This window comes from Callithrix jacchus, chromosome 17 (genome assembly GCF_049354715.1).
Source record: "Callithrix jacchus isolate 240 chromosome 17, calJac240_pri, whole genome shotgun sequence".
NCBI lineage: Eukaryota > Metazoa > Chordata > Mammalia > Primates > Cebidae > Callithrix > Callithrix jacchus.
In genome coordinates, this window is record NC_133518.1 from 21,690,802 (window position 1) to 21,713,836 (window position 23,035).

A 23,035-nucleotide genomic window follows, 5' to 3' on the forward strand; every position below is an offset into this window, starting at 1 on the left:
TTGATAATAACAAATTATAATTTAAATACTGACCATGGAAGATGATCAAAAGGCAAAAAATATTCAAGATAAATATTATGCAGATGCTAACCGAGGAAGTCATTTTCAGTTGACATTTTCTAATTTTTTATTTTCCAGTTTTTCTAGTTAGTGCTCTAAAATATGTGGTTTAAGCATTTTGACAAGGAAACATAAATTAGCTATGAACTACTGTTGGTTCTCTGGAATGACACATTTGACCTTGGACTATGCCTAATTGGGACATATACCCATGTGCTCCAGGCAGCAGACATCCCGGCAGAGGTTTCAGAAAGCTGATGATAGTAATAAAAGATGTGGATGGACCAGGTTTTTGAGGTGAAATAATAAAGGAAGAGGAACTCAGTATTGAAACTCATTCACATATAATCACTCTGAACTGTCACATTTATTGTTAATTAAGTTTAGCATGCCAGCATCACAGTCTTCACACTCTTTTTTGCCTATATGTTGCTGTCTTCTGTTTTTTCCCCCTGTTGCCTATTTTAGGTATATTTCAGTGGATTGGAAAGTAGGGGTATCACAATTTGTTTGGGGGATCCATTGTGAATTATAGTTCCGCTGTGTCCGCTGTAATTTTCTCAAGGTTGCATGAGAATATGCACTTTCATTTCAAAAAGTCTTGGACTATTTCAGCAGCATCTGAGCAATCAGTCATATCCAACTCTCACAAATATCGAAGTTTAGAGTATAATTAGTATGATTGTCAGTATTGTATTATAACAGATACGAGAAAAATATTTTCACGGAGACCAATGCTAATGCAAAGAATAAATCACTTTGAACAAAATAATACTCTAGTCATTTTCATAATTTTGTACAGAGACTCTGTTAGTCTGCTTGGGCTGGAATATAGTTTGGATGTTTGTCCTCTCTAAATCTCATGTTGAAAAGTAGTTTTCAAAATTGGAGATAGGTCTTCGTGGAAGGTGACTGGCTGATTGGGCAGATCCCTCATGAGTGATTTAGCACCATCCCCTTAATGAAAGTGAATTCTCCCTCAGTTCACATGAGATCTGGAATGATCAAAAGAGTCTGGGACCTACCCCTTCTCACTCTCCTGCTCCTTGTCTTGCCATGTGATGTGGTGGCTTCCCTTTGCCTTCTGCCATGATGGTAAGCTTCCTGAGCCCCTCACCAGAGGCAAATGTCAGCCCTATGTGTCCTGTACCACCTGCAGAAACATGAGCCAATTAAACCTCTTTTCTTTATAAGTTTCTCACTCTGAGAAAGTTTTATGGTAATGAAAATTCCTTTATGGTAATGAAAATGCATTAACATAGGCTGTCATAACAGAATACCATACATTGAGTGCCTTAATGCATATAAATTAATTTTCTCATGGTTCTGAAGCTTAGAAGTCCAAAATCAAAGTCCCAGCAGGGTTGGATTCATGAAAGTTGTCTCTCTTTGTTTTGTAGACAGACACGTTCTGGCTGTGTATTCACATGGCCTTTCCTCTGTGCCTGCAGAAAGAAAGAGAAATCTCTGGTGTTTCTTCCTCTTAGTATAAGGACATCAGTCCTATCGTATTAGGGACCCATTCTTATTACCTCACTTAATTACCTCCTTAAAGGACCTGTCTTCAAATACAGTCACATTGGAGATTAAGGCTTTAGTACATAAATTGTGGGAAAACATAACTCAATCCATAACAGAGATGATACTAAAATATTTCACAGTTAATAGATCATGACACCAACCACTCAGAATGGCAAACAATAATGACCATAACAGTGTCATAAAAGCCTCAGTAAAGTCTTTAAGAACTGATTTTTATTCTAATTAGAATTAGTTTATTAATTTTTGTCCTTATTAAACCATACCCTAAGTCTGTCCAGTATCAGTAAAATTCTATCCACATTAACTCCTTGAAGGTAATATTTATTCCACAAACTTAATACTTATCAAGTAAAATACACAAAAAATTCCATATAGCATAATAGTAATGGATGCTATGCTAATTTATAGGTAATAGTAATAGTCATCAAAATTATTATTCTTGGCTAAAGACTAAAAACAACTCTGTATGTGCTCTAAATGCAATGCATACCATAAGATCACTCTAATTGATTTTCATTACCTGAATATCCAACTTTCTAATTAAAAAGTAAACTTTTCCTATTATTTGATATATCTTACACTTTTACTTCCTTTTAGAATAGGCTTTGTAATTTTTCTTTTCTTGGGTTTAAAATGATCACTTTATCAAATAATGTATTTCTATTTAAGTTTTTAAAACCTGTGCCAACATTTATTTGCAAGGTTAAGAAAAGTGTCACATTTAAAACAACAAAAAATTCATGCAAATGCTTGAATACCTTTTTCTACTTTAACATAGTGATGTTTCAGCCAGCTGACAATCTAACATTATGTCTACAAGAATTAAATCACATTTTTTACAAATCCTACTTGTTAATGCCTCCCTATTCAGAAGATTTTTTTTTTTTTTTTTTTTTTTTTTTTTTTTTTTTTTTTTTTTTGAGATGGAGTCTTGCTCTGTCACCCAGGCTGGAGTGGAATGGTGCGATCTCAGTTCACTGCAACCTCCAGGTAGCTGGGATTACAGGCACATGCTGCCACCCCTGGCTAATTTTTTGTGTTTTGTGTGTGTGTGTGTGTGTGTGTGTGTGTGTGTATTATATGCTAGGATTACAGGTGTGAGCCATCTCACCCAGCCTCAGAAGATTTTAATAATAGCACAAATCCTCTCCTTTAAATCCCATTGATGAAAACTGTCTCTTTTCCATCCCTAGTGGCAAAGGAAAATGGTCACAGTGCATTTTGACCATGGATTAGACAGTTGTTAATGTGCTATACTCTGGTTAGGTAGTCAGAAATATTATTTCTCTTTGTCCATTTAGCAACCAAACAAGGAATTTATTATCTCCATTTTATAAATGCTGTCACAATGTCATCATAAATCATTGAAAGACACGAACATTTTTTAATGTTGGCATCTAAAACTAACTCTATTGTATCTACCTACAAATCATGTCCCCAAATGTTGCCAGATTTTAAACTTATTTTATTTTCAGTTTAAAACATATGATCACTATTTGTATCTATTAGATACATTGTATGCTACAAACTGGAGGTGAGAAAGCTTCTTTATGGCTCTTAGGACTGTCATGAAACTTTAATTCCACTTAATTATAGTGCTGAACTATAATGTGCTTTGTGGTGGGGAGGGGAGGGGTGGTGAGCAAAGAAGAGAGAGGAGGGAAAGAAGGAAGGAAACATTCAATTGGAAATGAAAAAAAATCTTATGGTTCAATTAGACTCTTGTCTAAGTTTGCTTATGGTGAGTCTTAAATAAAGGTATTAGCAAAGAAAGCTACTAAAAGCAACCTGAATTCTCTTAATAAATATTTTGAAAGTACAAAAATAGTGCTGAGCATATAAAATAAATACAATATTCAGAATTTAGTAATTACAAGATTATTTGTCCTTTGAGATAAAGTTCAATTTTCTTGTTTCATTCATTATAAAAATTCTTATTTTTGTAATATTAAAAAATTCTAATTATCACTAATACCTTGATAAACCAATTTTTGAAATAACCCTAGTTTAAAAGAGATGTCTTAATGTCTTTTAATATCTTAATGTAATATGTTTAAATTTCCAAGAAAATAATTTAGAACCCATTTTTCAATTGTTAAAAGAAAATAGCTGTCATTACCTGCCTAGATATCAGTTAATGTAAATATATATTATATATATATATATATAATATATATATATATATATATAGAGAGAGAGAGAGAGAGAGAGTTTCATTTATGTAATGTATTATTAATTTATATGTAGGGAAACAGATCTATTGTTTAATGTCTTTCACTAAATTGTCTAAAGTACAATTTTATACCTAATATAAACACTAGTATTTCTAAGTATATAGAACATGCCATAAGTCTTATACTTCAACCACTGTTGCTTTGCACATAATTGAGAACAATATGTTTTGATGGGAAGATGGTAGCACTGTAGCCAGGTCTGAGTTTTAGTTTCTATTCTTTCATCTGTTAACCTCCTGGTATAGATTGGATGAGTCTACATTGCTCGTATCCACATTAACTTTGGGATCTTTATTTACAAAATGATTAACAATAAAACTCACTCAATGCCTTGGTCAATTTCAGCTATTATAATGAATTACCATAGATTTATTAGTTTGTTTATAAACAACAAAGGCTTATAAAGTTGGTCATGTGGATGACAAAACCAGAATTACTTTTGCGCTAACCTAATATTTCTCACGGTTTAGAGGCTGGAAATCCAAGACCAGCGTGCCAGCATGGTAAATTCTGGTAAGGTTCTTCTTCTGTCTTAGAGACTAATATCTTCTACTGGCATCCTCACATGGCAGAAAGAGAGTAGGAGAGCTTTCTGGGGTTCTTCTTATAATGGCATTAATTCCGTTTATGAAGGCTCCACGTTTACTACCTAATTACCTCTTAAAAGTCCCACTTTCTAATATCATCACAATGGGGATTAAGATCTGTGAGGAAACACAAACACTTCGTTGTTTGCTCCCAATAAGCTATCATGAGACTACAATAAGACAGGTGAAAGAAATTACTATATTCCTGACACTTAAATAATGTTGATTTTCTTTCTTTCTATCTGATTACATGATCCTGACCCTGATATCTCTAAACCTCTGCAATTCCTTCATTTCTTTTGTTATCACTAAACAAAAAAAGGAAACATATTTTCTGATAGCAGATTTTGTGGCTAGCATCATACACAGATTTAAACATTACATTTCTAAACCATTCTGCAAATCTAAAAGAAAGACACTTGTTTTTTTCCTACATGTTAACTGAGATCTGAATACTTACTGAATTCTTCAATTTAGCTAAAAAGTGATCAAAATAGGATTCACTTCAATCATTTGATTTCAACTCTCATTTCTGCAATTTGCAATGCTTTATTCTTCAAGGAGTAGAGCTGGTGCTTTCTAAGGAATGGAAGAAAATACAAGTATATGGTTACACTGGAGTAATAAAAATTAATATTCATATATATAGCATAATTTGAGGGAAAGGGAGGATATCAATAAACAGATAAAATCTAGGCATTTTCTATCAGAAATACCATATTTTATGTATTTGAAATGATCTAGAGATATTAAAACTGATGTAGCAATTGTATACCTTGTTAACTGTTTCCTTGAAGAGATACAGGACCAACGGAGTAAATACCTTTTCCTATCAAAATAAGATGAAACGCTCCCTATTGTGTATGCCTTTTTGTAGGAATTTAGCTTGATGTTATCATTAAAATTCAATGGTTATTCACCCTCAAGACATTAGTCAATGAACTGATTACTTTGATAGCAGTAATAGCTGTTAGGCATTTCTCTGATAAACTTCTTAACTTTGGAGGACTTTAGAGCAAGCTTATTAGAAAGATATTGCACTGTTCCTTTATCTACAACAAAATTTCTCCCCCTATTTTTAAAAATAATTCCACTAGGATTTAAACTTATTATAGTTCAAAGGATTTTCAAATTTCTGTTCTCTGAAAGGAAGTTGCCGCTAATTACATTTAGGGAAGTTTTCATGTTTTCAACCATTTTGAAACACTTTGACTTAGTAACTTGTAAATATTTGTACAGAATTTTTTACACAAACATAGATTTGCCATTTTTTTGGTTCTCATTTCTTTATGAGGGCTCCTATGTCACATAAAATTTCTGGTTATAAATATCACATTAATACATGAGAACAAAATGGAAATATAGAACTTATATTACATGAAATTTAAAAATAGATTATACACCTAAACAAAAAGCTAAAACTATTAAACTTCAGGGGGATAAAAAAGAAAGGAAAATATCTTGTGACCATAAGTTGGGAAAAGCATTTTTAAGATAGGATAAAAAAAAATGCAAACCATAACAGACCAAAAAAAATTTAGACATCATCAAAATTTAAAAGTTCTGCCCTTCAAATATATCATGAAGAAAATAAAAAAGGAAATAGACTCAGAAAATTTCACAGTACAAACAGCTGAATAAAAAGGACATTTTAAAAATATAAAATTATAGAAAACAATTGCTATTGTGCTTGTTATTACTCTTAGAAACAACACACTAGTAATGATAGAAAATTATTTTATCCTGTTGGAATACTTTATAACCCTAAGTTGCAGCAACATTTAAAGGTAACTAATGAAATAATGTCATATTATTAACAATGTAAAATAGTACAAATTCAGCTGAAGTTCTATCTGAAAAAAATGTGAACTACAAAGTATATATCTCAAAGCCTCCAAAGTTTTAGGTATTGACACTTGAAATAATTTATTCAAACACCTGAGTTACATCTTACTTTTGTGATTATATACATTTTAGGAAAGAAAAGAGTGAAGAAATCACGATAAAAAATAGAAAAATAGTTTTCATTAATTTTCCAATTGAGTTCTCAGTGCCTGCAGTTGGTAATGAAAGGTTTCCAGTGGCGTCCAAGGAAATAACATAAGTTATTTAGACAAAAGGTCGTAAATGAAGTCCACCTTTTTAATTAGTCCCCTGAATATTGACCATTCTGAACACTAATGTATTACTGGCTTTTTTAACCTCAGCTATGAACAATGTGCTATAATGAAATTTAATTTAACTCCTACACCAAATTTTTAAAAAAGATTTTTATACTAAGCGTATGAAATTATTTTTTTAAATGGGGGCAAGTTCAATGAAGACCCAAAAAGGAAGTGAGGATATCATCTACAGGAGACCTTCTGTCCTCACATACTTGTACCTTAATGAATTAATCATTGTTCAGATTGACATTTGGCTTGCAGGACAAGAAACTCAATCTCATCACTATCCCAAAGCTGTTTCAGCTGGGTAATGTTAATTTATGTCAGTAAAGCTAAAAAAGATTTAGAATAAAATTTAAAAGATATGATATGAGGTATCCCTTCCCAGATATTAGATAGGTGAGGCAATCTTACTAACTCATACTTACTTTAAAATAAGCTACCCATTATAACAAGTAATCAGAAGCTTAGTTTATACTCAGATAAAAGAGACATAGTTAAACAATTGAAAACAAAAATCCAACAGGCTCTAACATTTGGAGATAATACAGCAAAGTTTGCCAGATACTTACAAAGGGCTCAGGGAAATGCTTCAGTGCAGTGACTTCATGAGCGTTGTCTTCGTTTGTGCCTGTGACCCTTCAAAATGTGTGTGAAATTCACTTCTTACGCAAAATGATTTCGACTTTTTTGCTGATTAGGGTGATATATTAAACCATTTTAGTTTATGCTCTATGGGCACTAGAGTTGTCCTGTTAGAGGCGGTGTCTTATAATCAATCTTGATATTCCACACAAAGTGTTTTGCCTATGAGTGCAAGCTTTTTTTCTTCTCTGAGAAAAGGATTTCATAGTTTTATTAAAGTAGCATTTTGTCTGAAAATTTATAATCCACATTTGATTTAAGGCAAATTGGGCATCTTTCTCTTTATTTCACAATTTTGATTTCAGAGAACAATCTTATTCACCTTATTTCCTAGAACTGATGAGGCATATGACTTTTGCCCCTTGAATGAACTAGAAGTTTAATAATCACAAAAGCAAAGTTATTTACAGTTTTTGAAAGCATGTGTATTAATTTTCTATTGCTATATAATACATTAACATAAACTTTTTAGCTTAGTAAACATTTATTTATCATCCCCCAGTTCTGGAGGTCAGATGTTCAGGTAGGTTTGGCTGGTTTGTTGGGCCAGTATCTCACAATACCTAACCTACCAATAGGCACTTGTATGGAAACTGAAAGAATTCACTTTAAGCTAAGTCATGTGGTTAGAAAATCTAATTTCAACAGCTGTAGAGGAGGCAAAATTTTATCTCTATCATTTTATATTTTTGGTTGGGCTTCAGAATGAAATGGACATAAAACAGATTAACAGGAGAAAAGCATACAAATTTATATGTTTTATGTGACACAGGACCCTCATAAAGAAATAAGGACCCAAAGAAGTAGCAAAACCTAAATGCTTTAAATTTTTTTTTAGTTTTATTTTTCTAAATGCTTTTATATTAGGCTAAACAAAGGCAATTGTGGGAAAGTAAATGTTGTGGGAGATAAAACAAAAATGAGAATGATTTTAACATGATCTGCTTGTACAGAATTCTCTTGATTATGTTTCTTTTCTTCTAGTATAGGCAGGGAGTGCATCTTCACATGGGAGTTTTTATTTCCTTTTGGAGGAAGAAGAAAGGAGATTAGAATGCCTTTTTTGCATCCAATGTTTCTCAAGTGCCTTTAGTACAAAGTAATCTATATTTCGAAGTGGCATATTCTGCCACCCTTCACAGTAGTGATTCTGAAACGTCTGTAGCCTTGCTGGCTGAGAGGTACAGGTCATTCACTGTTCCTAGAGGCCGCAGTCTTCTTCTCATGTGGCCTCCTCTGTCTTCAAATCAGGAAGTGGTTTAAATAGATGAGACAATCTGACTAAATCATACGTAACTTTTAAATAAGCTACACAGGAAAACAAATCATCAGATGATATACAGGAATTATATATTAAGTGTTTTTCACAACTGGCATTTTTCTGACTGCCACTTTTGCCATCAATTGGAGAAGGCTCTCTATTTTAAAAAAGATTCATGTGATTAAATGAGTTCCTCATACATTGCGTCCTCATTTTAAGGTATGTGTGTGTGTGTGACATGCTCTCACTTTGTCATTCAGGCTGGAATGCAGTGGCACATTCACAGTTCACTGCAGCCTTGACCTCCTGGGCAAAAGTGATCTTCCTGCCTTCACCTTCCAAGTAGCTGGGACTACAAGCATGTGCCACCATGCCAAGATAAGTTTCTTTTTTTTTTTCTTTTTTTTTTCCAGAGATAGGACTCACCATGGTGTCCGGGCTTGTCTCAAACTGCTGAGCAGAAATAATCCTCCTGCCTTAACCTCCTAAATTGTTGGGAATACAGACATGAGCCACTGTGCCCATCCTAAGGTCAATTTCTTATTTGCAGGTTCTGAGGATAAGGATATTGTTGGAGTGCCATTCCAAAATTTTGCCCACCACAATTGAAAAACCAATAATTTACTAATTTAAAAATATCTAAGATTCTATACCAGAAAATTCAATATCAAATTTTATAAAGCTTATCATAAAACTTTCAAGAAAATTAAAAAGCCAAGAAACTCCATAACTGTTTAAAATTAAAATCAAGTGATTTTCATTGATTTGTTAAAATTAAAATCTGTTACTATTTATTCTACTTTTGTAAGCTTAAGGTGACATATTACAGAGAGAAAGACATAAAAACTCTTTTATATAATAAGTAAATTCAGTAGTAATTAAGATTTCCAGGTTTCTATTATCATAGATTTGTATTGTATTCCTGATAGATAATATTCATCTCTCAAATATATTTTAAAAAGTAAAATTTAGAATAATTCATTTTAGTGCAAACAGACTGAATAGAGGAGAATTGAAGTGGTGAAAAGTATTATTAGAAAGACATTTCTTTATATGAGCTGATTATCTTGTGAATATCTCACAGTGAAAAAATATGAGAAAAATCTACCTATTCATGCTTAAAGTTATAATTTTCTAGGAATTTTAAAAATACAAGCTCAAGTCTAAGGCACGAAATAATTATGTCTGAGTAACATTACTTTTCAGAATTTATTTTTACATCTATGTGAAGATTACACTACTAATACTGTTAGATCATTTGGGAACTCTCCGCTGGCTATCATCTATTGCTTTTCCTATGTTCATTGTAAGGCAAATATATAGATTTTAGGTTCGTATTCCCAAGGTACTAATGTGAACTGGCTCAAAAATAATATTTTATGTGGATTTTTTTCACAATTTTAACTTCCATAATATTACCAGCTATTATCAATTGTACTTAAATAACTTAAAATATTTGGATATAATTATTACTGTGGCATAGCACTCTGAGGCTTCATCATGTTGTGAAGTACTACCTTTAAAAGGTAATCATTTGCCTCATAAAACCTATACTATATCGACCGGGTGCGGTGGTTCATGCCTATAATCCCAGCACTTTGGGAGGCCGAGGCGGGTGGATCACAAGGTCAAAAGATCGAGACCATCCTGGTCAACAAGTCGAAACCCCGTCTCTACTAAAAATACAAAAATTAGCTGGGCATGGTGGAGCGCACCTGTAGTCTCAGCTACTCGAGAGGCTGAGGCAGAATTGCTTGAACCCAGAAGGCGGAGGTTGTGGTGAGCCGTGATCGCGCCATTGCACTCCAGTCTGGGCAACAAGAGTGAAACTCTGTCTCACACACACACACACATACACAAAATCTATACTATATCATCACATGCTAAATATAAACTCACAATGGTTTTCACTGGGGTGTAGTGTAAACAATATAACGTTGTCATTTTAAGTGTGTAATTCAATGTCATTAAGAACAATCACAATGCTATGTAACCACAACCACCATCAAGTTCCAAAACTGTCTTATCACCTGACACAGAAACTCTGTAAACCATTAAGCAATGACTCGACTCTCTATGCTTTCCTCTTCCCAGCCTTTAGTAACCACTATTCCGTTTTCTGTTTCTTTGAATTTGCCTATTATAGATACCTCAGGTAAACAGAATTATAAAATATTTGTTATTTTCTCTCTCTCTTGTTTTACTTAATATAATGTTTTCCAGATCCACATTGTGCCACGCATCAGAATTTTATTTTTGTTATAGTGGGTAATATTCCAAAGAACCGTATATAGCACATCTGTCCATTCATCTAATGATGAACATTTGAATTATTTCCACCTTTAGCTGTTACGAATAATGCTGCTATGGACATTAATACAAAAGTATGATTTTGACTTCTGTGATCAATTCTTTTATGTATCTACCTATGAATAGGATTGGTGGGTTATTTAATTCAATTTTTGAGGAACTGCTTAACTGTTTTCCACATAACACTTACTACATTCTTTTTTTTATAACCATTGTTGTAGGTGTAAAGTAATATTGATATTGATTTATATATTCTTAATAACTAATATGCTGAGCATCTTTTTATGTGTTTATTGGCCATTTGAATATCTCCTTTGGATAAATGTTTATTCAACTTTTTGCCCATTTTTAAACATTGGGTTGTTTTTAGTTGTAGTGTTCTTTACACATCCTGGATATCAATCCTTTTTCAGATATATGCAAATATATTCTGCCATTCTCTTACTCTATTGATAACATCCTTTGATGCACATAAATTTTTAAATTTAAATCCAATTTATTATTTTTGCTTTTCTGTGTGCTTTCTGGTGTTACATCCAAGAAAATACTGCCGCATCCATTGCAGTGAAGCTTTTCCCCATATTTTCTTCTAAGAGTTTAATAGGGTTAGCACTTCAGTTTAGGTCTATGATCCTCTTCAGTTGCTATTTTTATAGGTACAGTGTCAGAGTCCAACTTCATTCTTTTGTGTGTGGATATCTAGTTTGCCCAACATTGTTAGTTGAAGAAATTTTAATGTAGTAACTCTGGAAATATAATTTTCCTGCTCCTAAGAGATCACTAATTTCCAAAGTTAATGGCAGGAAAGTTCTTAAGTAACACAGTTTTTGATTAAATTTAAAATCTGAGTTTTTAAGTTAATTATGGCCAGAAATTTCTGCATGACCTATTTTTTTAAACCTAGATATTGAGAAAAGCATTATCACAACCTTGCATTATGTTTCTTTTGAAATGTTTATATCTTTAAGATGAATTCTTGTGAGAAATTTAATGTGGTTATCACAATAACAAAAGTTTAAATTGCCATGTTTACTATAAATTAATTGGAAACCCCTTCCCTACAACTGAGATGAACTTTATTTGGACATGTTAAAGTAGGAATGTCTAGATTATCAGAAACCAAGAGTTGTGTGTAGTGTTTAAAAAAAATTAGACAAATTAAATTTAGCATAATTTATTCCAGCAAAATAATGAGTCCTGAATTGAACAACACCCCCGACCAAATGAGTTTTACAAAGCTACATAAGGAGGGTAGTCAGGCAGTATTTGCAGACAGAACAAGAAATGACTTACAGAAACAGCTTGAGGGATTACAGCTCAGCATTTGCCTTATATTGGACATGGTCTGATCAGTTGGATGTCTGCTATGGGCTGAAGATATATATATATATGTAAACAAACTAGTATTTACAACCTAAGTTAGTATGTAAACAAACTGCAACCTAACTAAAGAGTATATGTTATATATATATATATATATATATATATATATATATATATATATACTTAGCATTCAGTTAAGTTCCTTGTGGAAGCTATTGATAAGAAAATCTTAAAGAATGTATACTCTTTAGTTAGGTTCCAGTTTGTTTACATACTAATTTAGGTTGTAGTTCGTTATGTAGGAACTCAAAGTACTAAGGGAGCCTCAGACTGAATTAAGGTCAACATTTCCCCTTCAAAATTGAAAGGCTGACAAAAATGTTGGGCATTGATACCACTCTCTGTGACCATCATAATGGGCTTTTTCATCTCAGTATGGAATTTACAATTCTTGTTGATATGTCAACTGAATGTTTCTTTATGTTCTCTTCATAGTTTTACTATTTTAACCACAGTTAGACAATTTGATGTATAAGGGATGTCTGCATATGAACATTCAAGACTCTTCAGAAGATGTAAAATACCAGGGAAACTGTTATGATAGCTGTTAAGCAAATAAAACTAGGAGACTAAAATATACTCTTTAAAAGGAGCTCCCATGAACCAAACTGATGAAAATCAAATACATCAAAAATGAACCAGAAGAGGAATCTATTTGTTTTATCCAAGTATCTTGATGAGTTCTAATTATAGCAGACATATTTATCCAGGTGTATCAGGAGGTGTTACCTATGGCACACGCCTACTCTTCAGCCAAAGGTAGGTCAAAGCAATTGTGTGACCTAAAATGATGTTAGTGAAAGAAGTTTGCTGGGCAACTGTAGCTTTGGCAGTGGAGTCAGTATAATAGCTAATGTCTGAGACAGATCTTTAATCATAACCGTATTTACATTTAGCCAGAGACAAAGCATTCTCCAAAAATATGCCCATTTGGAAGAATTTATGTCTGCTGGCAAATTCCTCTTTATTCCATAGTGCAAATTAAGAGGTGTTCAGTTTCCAATTTGCTTTGGAGTGACAGTGGTACTATTAGAATCCCGAATCCATGCTGGCCTTAATTTTCCACTTATGGGTACATGAAGTTGCCCACATGGTGAGCATTAAATCCTGTAGAGATAAAATATATCCTGGTGTGGCACAACAGACAGTTCCCTGTGAGATGCTGTGTGCATTAGGGGTCACAAGCAGGGAAGCACTAGTAATATTTATCTAAGGCTACATTATAATATGATTTTTGTGGTTGGAGGCTACTGACAATTAAGGGATTAAGGTGATACATTTGCCTATACATTTTCAATTATCCTTTCTTATTTAATTTCTGGCATAATTTAACTGCAAAACCCTTATTATAGGTTTTTCCTACTATTAGATTTAAAAACGGCATCTGAATGCCTGAAACTGAAAGTGTAATCCTATAGAAAAAAAACACACATTCTATTTGAAATATCAGGAAAATTTGTTACAGGATGAACCAAAAATCTCTAATAGCATGTGAGGATTTAAGTTTATCATGACATATCTAACATTCAGTTAAGTTCCTTGTGGAAGCTACTGATTAGAAAATCTTAATTATGTTGCCACATATAAATAGAAAAGAAACACAGGCAAAGAGGAAAACAGGAAAGCGATTGTATGATGGCAAAAAAGAGACGCCTTGAGCTGTAACCTTAGGAAAGCAGTCTAGACTGTCACCTGGTTTTGAGAAAAAAACTCTCTTGTTAATTTTACCTTGAGGTCTTCAGTGGGTTTAGAGTCCCAAGATTCTGAAGAGGCTCTGTTAGATTGAGAGATGTGTATCTAAGCCTCGAGGCCCTCAAGTTTTACTTCCATGTGGGTAGAACTTGATATGGTCTCTTCCAACAAACTTCCAAAGCAGTCTTTTTGTGGTATAATATCAAAAACAAACAATCTTCAGGTTCTAGGTTGTAAATGCTTAGGTTGTTGTTGAGCCATAAAGGGCTTTAACCTGGTGAAAATGTACTTTGGTACACTGCTTTAAAGCTTGGCAATAATGAGTCATGTCAGAATTCATGAGTGTGAGATACATGAAGTTCTATTATTAGTGGCATAGGCCTTCCAATGACTATTTATAGGGGGTCAATTTATGTTTCGCATTGGGATTGCATCTGATTGCCATCAATTGATAATCACTTGGCTAAGTTGACAATTTAGCCAGTCTAATTTATTGAGTTAGCTCTCCTGGATGCCCTTGTGTTTGAAATACTTGACTATTTTACAGCTTATCCAGTAAAACAAGTACCTCTATCACTGTCTATCACTGGAGACTTCTCCAGGAATACTCCAGATGGCAAGTATGTTTTCTTTTTGTTTCTGTTTGTTTTTGGAGACGGAGTTTTGCTCTTGTTACTCAGGGTGGAGTGCAATGGCACGATCTCGGCTCACCGCAACCTCCGCCTCCTGGATTCAGGCAATTCTCCTGCCTCAGCCTCCTGAGTAGCTGGGATTACAGGCACGCGCCACCATGCCCAGCTGATTTTTTGTATTTTTAGTAGAGGCGGGGTTTCACCATGTTGATGAGGATGGTCTCGATCTGTTGACCTCGTGATCCACCCTCCTCGGCCTCCCAAAGTGCTGGGATTACAGGTGTGAGCCACTGCGCCCGGCCCAAATTCTAGTTTTATATGAGTGTACTTTGGCATTAATCTTAAAGTTTTTAAAACACTTATGAATAATTCCCTTCTAAAGTTGATCACATCTAAAATTTCTTTTACAATATTCTTTGTTCATAAATGTTTATAATCTTCTCTTATACTTTTGGGTATCTGTCTTATATTTTTACTCTTTCTGATTTTGAAATAACCATTCTACTCTAGAACAAAAATTACTATTTTTCACTTAAAAAACATATCTTGATTTAAGCTTCATTTACCAAAATCGTATCTTCATTTTCTCAACTAAGTTGTTTTCCTTTTTATTTCTAGTTTTAATTGCGATATGTTAATTAGAATTTTAATTCCTAGCAATTGTGAATCAGCAATTTGTAGATGAATGACATTTCATAATTTCTGAAATCATGTGTTTCCTCAAAGTGTAAGTTTTCATGTTTTTTAACAATCCCAAATATAGTTTCTCTATACCATATTAAAACAATATGGCAGAAGTACAGAAAGATAAAACTGTTCAACAATTAATGTTTTGGTACTCTATTTGTAAATAATCCATATATTTAAGAATATCTATCATTTTTATTTAACTTAGTAAACCTCCAATTATGTAAATTTCCAAAGAGATTTGTAAAGCTCTTTTTAAGTACACATATCATAACCCAAAACAAAGCAAGGCAGCCAAGTTATTTCCTATTTTAGTGCATATGCATCTTAGATAGTCATCGCAAAAGTAATAAACCTAAAGAGCTAGAAAAAATTTTTTTCATGTTTTGATACATATGAAATATTGGATATTGTAGTTCAGTTTGCACATTTGTTCTTAAACTGAAATCATAGTTTTATTATTTTAAGCATTTAAAAAGATACAAGTTATTGGTCTGCATTGTAATTAATGCTGACAACTGTGATAACATGGCTGCTGTATTATACCAACAATATTTTTATTTATCAAAGATCACCTAAGTCAGGTGAACTTAAAAATAATTTGGATTGGGCCGGGCGTGATGGCTCATGCCTGTAATCCCAGCACTTTGGGTGGCCGAGGCAGGTGGATCACAAGGTCAAGAGATCGAGACCGTCCTGGTCAACATGGTGAAATCCCGTCTCTACTAAAAATACAAAAAAATTAGCTGGGCATGGTGGTGCATGCCTGTAATCCCAGCTACTCAGGAGGCTGACGCAGAAGAATTGCCTGAACCCAGGAGGCAGAGGTTGCGGTGAGCCGAGATCGCGCCATTGAACTCCAGCCTGGGTAACAAGAGCGACAGTCCATCTCAAAAAAAAAAAAAAAAAAAAAAAAGAATTTGTATTAGTAATTATTTTTCTGAAAGAATAGTTAATGTATCTATTTTTATTAATTAAAGCTCTTTAACAATGTAATTTGACAATATAGTAACTTTTTTTAATCACACATAAATACCATACATTCAGACACACATAGACATATAAACAAAACACGTGTTTAGTACAATAATACAAAGCTTACTAACTGATGAAAGCATCCAGATTGGATCTGATGATTAAGTAGACCCAATAGTAAAAAGAGTTGGAGAGCCTAAAAAAACTGGAGAGAGAAATGTGGCTTGCTCAGAACAATGAAATTATTCTCGTAAATGAATTGGGTTCTACAAAGAAATTGTCACTTCATATATCAAAACATTGGAGAATGAGTTGTCTCCTTGCCAAGACCAAAAGACTTCAGATAGTAAACCTTAAGATAAAAGGAGATAAGGAGGAGGAAGTGGAAAAGGAGCAGGGAACCACCTCTAAGGACTCTGCCAAGCCCCTTGGAAATGTGAAATAGCCCTGGGAATCTTAAGGCATATCAAAAAGTGCAGCTTATGGAATTGTTTGGGGAAAAAAGTTGCAAATGAAGTAAATGAGTGGGAAACAAAAAACAAAATAAACAAGTGTTTTAAAAATGTCACCAACCAATAAAGTCTAGAATGACAAAAGATACAAGACCTGTTCTAGAAATGAGGTCTGTTAAGAATTTTGTTACTCCATATTATAGTTGGTTTTCTGCTTGGGAGTGAATCTAGCCCAGTATACTAGGATCTACCTGCTTAGAAACTTATTTTCCAAACACACATATTGTAAAGAAGACTCAGTAAGGAATATAATAATTATAATAATCAATGTCATAATCTTTGCAAGTGTGTAAATATTTTGGTAAATAAATAATGTGTGTTAAATTTCAAAAACATTAAAATACCATCAATAATACCATTGATAGAGGCAGCAGCTGGAGAAATTCTAGGTGGACAGGGATAGGTATCCAGCAAAACCCCACCTTCGTGCTGAAAAGCCTGAAACCCTTGGCCCAAAGGGAGAATTTCTATCCCTGTTTGCCAGCTTTCTCCCAATTAGTTCTTTCTGAATAATGTCTTTTTACAAATCAAATGTTGCCTTTTCCAAAACTACCTATTCCACCCTTACAACCTCCATCAAGTGGTTGTGAAGGACCCAGACGCAGTCATTACAGACGGGGAAGCAGCTTGCCTGGAAAGAAGCAACTTGATTTGGGATTGATGGCTGGAGAAGAGCTGGCCAGAGATAGCTGAACTTCTGGGTCGATAACTTGCCTGTCCTTCCACCTCTCCAGCTCCCCTTTCTGCTGAGAGCCATTTTCATTGCTAAATAAAATTCTCCATCTCCACCATCCTTCAAGTGTCCATGTGACCTCGTTCTTCTTAGATGCCAGACAAAAGCTTGGGACCCACTGACCTAAAAAGACTGTTATGCCTTCCCTTTGCCATCTCTTGCAGATGGCAGCCACCCCACCTGACAAGGTAAGGTGCACACTGAGCTGATACACTGCTGCCCATGGATGATGGAGTTAAGTGAGCATTGTGACACACCATCTGGGTCTTCGGGTGTCACAGGCACCCCTACCTGGACTCCACTGAGGGGCCCACATTGAGCCTGCTGTTGCCAGTGCCTAAAGTGGCCAGCTGGATCCCATGCTCACGTGCTCACTCTCTCCCTCCCTTAAGAGGCTGAATGCAGCTGGTCGAGTAAATGGGGCACCCCTGTTGAAGTCCAACGCAGAGGTCAAGAAAAACTCCTGCACCACCATGATGTAGAGATAATGGAATGAAATGTGAAAGTCCCATTTATCTTTTCCCAGCAATTTCACTGCAGTTGTGTTTCAGGCATTTGGTTAATTACTAGGGATTAAATGATAAATGACATAGCTATACCCATAAGAACATATTTTATTAAGGAAATAAGAATTAGGTACAGGAACAATGACAACAAAGACTTAGAGATTGAAATGTGCTATGAAAGGCACAGGTTGAATGTTGACTAGAGATTGATAGTGTTGCTGAATAAAAAGTTACTTTAAATGAGATACTATAGGAATGTTTCTCTGGGATGGTGATTTCTAAATTGAGTCCTGAGGGATGAATAACTCCATGTGGGAAGCATGGTGAAGAATGTTTTAGGAACTGGAAACACAGTGACTATAGAAAATAAAAATGAGGGTGTCACCAGATTAGGCTGGAGAGAGAAAAAGTGCATAAAATACTGCAGTGTCTTGCAGACCAATCATGAATGATTAATTTACCTGATTATTCAATTAATGGTTACTGAGAACCTATTATGTGCCAGGAACTCTTCAAGGCATTTGGAAATATTCTCTATGGAGTTTACATTTCACGTGAGAGAAAATTGACAGCAAATGCAATAAGTAAGCATAGTTGATAGGTGATCAATGCTTCAGAGAGAACTAAAACTCTGAAGAGAAATAGGGAGTTCGCTCCGTGGAGAATGGCTTAGAATTGTGGCTTACAATGGCTCACATTGTGGTCTAAGGAGATATTACAGAGAAGGTAAAAATAAAAGCTTGAACTGATTTGGGGATAATGTTCAGTGTTACATTTCAAACATGCTAATGAAATTACTCTTGCAAAATTAGGACAGTAAGAGAAATCTGACCCCAGCTTGCTTCTGATCTCCAAGCTATCCTTGGTTATTCCTGTGTTGAGACCAAGCTAACTTTGGGAGAAATTTAGTTTATAGCTTAACTTTGAAACAAAAATAATAATAGTCCCTATTGAAAACTAATTCCTTCTCTCTTTCTACAGCTGAAAGTGTAAGACTGATGAGATATTATGAGATACATGTAGTTTCTATAGTCCCTTATTGCTCAGGGGTCATGTGGCCAGAGCTCACAGGATTTTTGACCTTCTCAATTGCTCCTATGAATAACATCACTACTATAGAACTTAAGAATTTTTTTTGTGAGATTTTTTTTTTTTAGAATGACCTTACCCAGACTCCTGACTCATGACTCAACTGATTATGTGGCCATGCCCAGAGGCAGATGCAAATGGTTTTCTACACTTGTAGGATTTCATCTTCAACCAAGTAGCAGCACCCATTCCCTAGTCCTCTGGTTTCCAGATTGTACATAAAACCTCCTAACTTTGGAGCCTTTGGGAAGATTGATTTGAGGAATAACTCCAGTTTTCCCTCATGAACTGGCTTTGCATCAGTTAAATTATTTCTCTACTACAATGCTGTAATCTTAGCAGATTGCTTTTGTCTGTGTAGCAGGCAGGAAGAACCTGGATGATGACTGCATTAAGTTAAAATGATCCTTAGGTACCAAGGGAAAATTAGCTGGCTATAGTAAAAACTTCATTATAAGTTATGGAAATTTTCAAGATCTTTTAACTGTTTTATAAAATAATAGTTCTGGTAGATGTTTGGAAAATTGACAGATCTGGACTCTGATGGAAAGTGATCATGGAAGATTATTAATGCTGTTTGAGAGTAAAGATGTTGGCTTGGATAGTGGTGGGAATACATTTGGAGAAGAAACAGATTTTAAATATATTTTAGAAGAAGAAACTATGGCACATGTGATAAATTAGATATATGGCATACAAATAGGAAATTTTGAAGAATGCTTTGGAAGCTTTTGGTTTGAAGAAATCAAAGTTTATTCAGGCCATAGCTAAACTGTTAGCAGGTGAAAAATAGTAAAGATACAGATTCTGTTTTGGGTGTAGTGTGGGAGGGAGCTAGTCTGGAGTTTCTCTTTAAAATTGACAAAATGACATATAAAAGTGAGTTGATCAGTCAGCAAAGTTACTGACAACTCTTTGTAAGCTCTTGTTTTATGTCAGATACTGGTATAATCACTAAAGGACACAAGGAAACAAGGCAGAGAACTTTCTTGACATCTCTAGGCCTAATTTTTACTCTTCAGTAAAACTGTTGTCTAAATGAAGTTGTGAAGATGATATAAATAAATAACCATACTTTTCCATAGAAATTGGGTTTGCTAAATGGTGACTACTATACAATAAGACCAAAAGTGCAAATTAAAGTTGCAAGGATACATTTTCTTGAAATGTAAATGTTAAGGTAAGTAATTGCATGCAAACATTTAAAGACAACTCTTCCTGCAAAATAAAATATTCTAAGGGGCCGAGATTCATTGGGAAGAAACTGGGGTCCCATAAAACATAGTTTGAAAAATTTAAATATAAATCTATGATTTATTACTCAGCAAGTGGTGGTTAATTGGCTTGGCTCACGCATTCTGTTTCCTACCTTCAATTTAATTTCCTCAAGCAAGTGCATTAAATTTCCCACACTAAGATATTAGAAAATAAAGTTAATCTACACTCCCAAGGAGAGTCAAATTAATTTAGTCACCAAAATTTAGTAATGTTTCAGTGATGTCAGATTCTATTTTCAAATCTGTCCGAGTGATCAAAGCGACCCCCCAGTTTGAGTTCTCTAATGCCTACGTATATTTATTGACTGTTTTTCTTTAAAATATTTATTTATTTTCTTTCACGTTTTGTTGTAGTTTTCCGGTGAGCAATTTACCATTTTAAAGATGCTTGCTGCTTCCAATGTTGAAAGCAAAAATTATGGTTTCAACTACTTTTTATGTTTCAGTGATAGGTTTATATATTTTCATTTAGAGAAAAGGAATTTCCCTGTTATTGCCTACCACTGAAAAGCAGAATATTGGTCTACATTTAACAACAGTATAAATCTACCAAGGCTCATTCTTCTTGGCAACACTATTAGTTGAGGTGATAGGTAGGTGCTCATGACTTATCTTCCATTTGTTTAGTGGGTTGAGGATTTTTTTTTTTTTAAGAAAAACCCTCTAAAGGGAATACTTTAGAATTGTGATTTTCTTCATATTTTTCCTGATTGGTTGCATGGCTTTTTCTTTTTGGCTTTCTCCTCATCCAGCACATTTCAGCTTTAATAGCATTTTTTTAGAGAGGTTCTCACTGATTACTCTGCAGAATTAACTCTCTTTGTACTGTGCTCTATCTGTATACTTTTTTTATTTCCTCAACAATACTCATCAAAACTTCTCATCTTCTTCTTACTTCTTAATCTACTTCACATTGTCATAATTCCTACAAGGTCAGAGACCATGTCTGCTTTTTGTACTTACTTAAAACATTTGTACTTTTGCACAGGAATGTTTTCAGCTAGCTCTCTAACTCCTTTCAGGCCAGTGCTGTGGTAACTGGATCCTCAAAGGCTTCCACTGACTTTGTACAAGCATCTTATATGGGCCCATATCTATCACTTTCCTTCTTAAGTAATTTTCCTAATACACCTTAGAAAGAAATGCCCAGTGGACCCACTTAGCACTTATGCACACAAAAGTTCAAATTGTGGAGAAGTCAATGCCTGTGAATGTCTGGATCAATGGGGAATAAGAACAAAGGACAAATGCTTTTCACTTTAATTTTATGAGTAGACAGTTTTGAAATACATGTCAGAAATCTCCTCAGAAGCCCAGAAAAAAATGAACATGAATTGCTATAATCTGAGGCCAACTTGATAATGCATTTGTATATTAACTTTTTCTTCTTTATCTCAATTTCTTTTTCCCTCATCCTCACTCCCTGGGATAACATTATCAAACCAAGTCACTTCTTGCAAACCATTGCCTCAAGCTCATTTTTTAATGTTATTCTTAGATAGGCTATTTCAATTTCAATTAAATTAAAATTTAAAAATTATCAACAAAATCAATGCACAAAAATCACTAGAATTTCTGTACACCAACACTCAAGTCAAGAGCCAAATCGGGAATGCAATACAACTTAGAAAGAATAAAATACCCAGGAATACAGCTAACGAGGGAGATGAAACCTCTCTACAAACAGAACTAAAAAATTGCTCAAAAAATCAAATGGAAAAACAAACATATGGAAAGACATCCTATGCTCATGATAGAAAAAATCAATGTTGTTAAAATGGCCATACTGCCCAAAACAATTTGTAGATTCAATGCTATTCCAATAAACAACCAATGACATTCCTCACAGAACTGGAAAAACCCTATTTTAAAATTTATATGGAACAAAAATGATCTAAATTACCAAGAAAATCCTAAGCAAAAAGAACAAAGCTGGAGGCATCAAACTACCTGATTTAAAATTGTACTGTAGAGCTATTGCCAAAACAGCATGTTACTGGTACAATAACAGTCATATAGACCAATGGAACAGAATAGAGAGCCCAGAAATAAGGTCACACACCTAAAACCATCTGTTCTTTAGCAAAGGTGACAAAAACAAGCAATGGGAAAAAGAGTTTCTGTTCAATAAATGATGCTGGAATAACTGGCTAGCTACATGCAGAAGATTGAAACTGGACCCCTTCTTTATATCATAGGCAAAAATTAACACAAGGATTAATGACTTAAAAATCCAAAAGTATTAAAACCCCAGGAAGGCAACCTAGACAACACCATTCTAGAAACACAAGTGGGTGAAAATTTCATGATGAAGATTCCAGGAACAATTGCAACAAAAGCAAAAATTGACAAATGGGATCTAATTAAAATAAAGAGTTTCTGCATGGCAAAAGAAACTATGACCAAACGGAAAACCTATAGAATGGGAGAAAATTTTTGTAAACTATGCTTCTGACAGCAATCTAATATTCGTTATCCATAAGGAACTTAAACAATATTGCAGAAAAAGTCAAACAAATCCCATTAAGAATTAGGCAAAGAATATGAACTGGCACTTTTTATAACAAGACATATGTGCGGCCAATAATCCTATGCAAAAAGACTCAACATTACTGTTTATTAGAGAAATGCAAATCGAAAGCACCATGAAATACCATCTTACACCAGTCAGAATTGCTTTTACAAAGTAAAAAATTAATAATAATAACAGGGCTGGTGAGGCTGCAGAGAAAGAAGAACACTTAT

General features: G+C 34.2%; 1 long non-coding RNA gene across 1 annotated transcript in view; it reads right to left on the minus strand.

Annotated features, from left to right (window-relative positions):
• Nucleotides 1-408: 408 nt before the first annotated feature.
• LOC144580016 (uncharacterized) overlaps nt 409-23,035 on the minus strand; it is a 180,189-nt gene continuing 157,562 nt past the window's right edge. Inside the window, exons 3-5 of the long non-coding RNA XR_013528884.1 lie at nt 7,161-8,258; nt 4,884-5,002; nt 409-1,505 (exon numbers count right to left, since the gene is read on the minus strand). This is a non-coding gene — a long non-coding RNA (uncharacterized LOC144580016). The remainder of the gene's footprint in view (nt 1,506-4,883; nt 5,003-7,160; nt 8,259-23,035) is intronic.